Source organism: Arabidopsis lyrata, assembly GCF_000004255.2.
Source record: "Arabidopsis lyrata subsp. lyrata unplaced genomic scaffold ARALYscaffold_1046, whole genome shotgun sequence".
Lineage (NCBI taxonomy): Eukaryota > Viridiplantae > Streptophyta > Magnoliopsida > Brassicales > Brassicaceae > Arabidopsis > Arabidopsis lyrata.
In genome coordinates, this window is record NW_003301901.1 from 1 (window position 1) to 1,582 (window position 1,582).

At 37.4% G+C, this 1,582-nt stretch overlaps 1 long non-coding RNA gene across 1 annotated transcript; it reads left to right on the forward strand.

The window, feature by feature from the left end:
- The first annotated feature begins 386 nt into the window (after positions 1-386).
- LOC110226480 lies at positions 387-1,238 on the forward strand. Its single transcript, XR_002330552.1, has 2 exons — positions 387-700; positions 1,080-1,238. It is a non-coding gene; the product is annotated as an uncharacterized LOC110226480 (long non-coding RNA).
- The last annotated feature ends 344 nt before the right edge of the window (positions 1,239-1,582 follow it).

A 1,582-nucleotide genomic window follows, 5' to 3' on the forward strand; every position in this document is an offset into this window, starting at 1 on the left:
TAAAGTGTTGGGGCTTTTCTGTCTCACGGTGATTTTTGTCTATACTAATTTCCTTAAAACTATCTGAAGTTATGTGATCATAATTATTTGAAGTTGCACTATGAGCCTGGCAAATAATATGTTTTTGTATGTTCCGTACCGTACGGATATCGTGGGCTTAATGAAAGGCCCACTATTGCTATTAAACACAGGCCCAATAAGCTGCAATCATATATAAAAAAAATGTAAAGTTTTATTCTTCGCGCAGCCATCATCATCAAGACCAAGGCTTGTTTGCCACTGAACCGGAAATGAGAATCACGACTGCCACTTTAGAGTCTGAGAGTGCCACTCAAATGTGTTATTTCTATTTTGCCTTTAATGAATATTTTGATTTAATTAATTTTTAAAATCTAAAACGCAAAAGAAAACAAAAAAAGCAACAAAAACTTTTGCTCGCATCCTCTCCTCCCAAACCAGAGGTCGCACCGCCGATCTCGCCGGCCGTTGTCTCCGGCGTCTCGCCCTCGCAATCGGTTTGTTCTCCTCTCTCTTACGCCATTATAAAACTTAGAGATTCTTTCTTAGTTCCTCAATCTTCCGATGGATATCAACAATAATCACCACCGCTCCGACGACGACGACAACGCTCCGACGACGACGACAACGCTCTCTCAGTCACCGGATGTCCTGCATAAACGATTCGAAGTTTCAGATCATTGTATAGTCTTCTTCATCTTTTGTCCTTCTCGTTTGATTTGATTTCTCTTCGAAGAGCAAGAATTTCAGTATGCGTTTATAACTTTATATCTAAGATCTCTTGTTGATTCGCTTAGATGAGTGTGGTGGGATTCGATGTTGGGAACGAGAACTGTCAATTCTGTAATCATGAGTTCTTATGGCAAATATTACCTCAAAAAATACTTTAGTCTTGAATTCCATTGCTTGTAATTGCCTCGTTGCCATCATTGTAATGTGTGTAAGGAAAAATCTGATTTGCTACCATGTTGTGCTTAGTAGTGAAAATTCTCATTGTATGGTGACCACTTTTTAGTGATAGAGAAAGAAAGCTTTACTCGATCCATGTTTTCCTTATGCAGGTCAAAGATGTGATCTCAAGATGGATCATCACAGTCTTTGGATTTTTAATTGTGATGCCACTAAAGACGCCCATGGAATCTGCTTGTTAATTGAGTGGGATGAATGTAAGACGCTTGACTATGAGAGGATTTTTGAAAAGATGCAGAAACCAGCGTTTGTCTTTGATGGTATAGAAATGTTGTTGATGTAGGGAAGCTGGGGAAGATAGGATTTATTGTTTACTCTATTGGTAAGTCATTGGACCAATGGATCAAGGATATGCATGCTCTTGCTTAGATTTGAGTATTTGCCCATTCTCTAGATTTGGAATGTTTTTGGGTTATATCAAATACTTTGTTATGTTTCTACACAGTGACGAAATATTTTCCAATACTTTATAAATGTTGGTTAGATAGAGAGAATAAATTTGGTCATAATATTATTGCTAACGACGTTATACTTTGAGTATCCAATTTGTAAGCTTCTCATGGCATTTTCATATATAAAGCTTTACTGATTATAT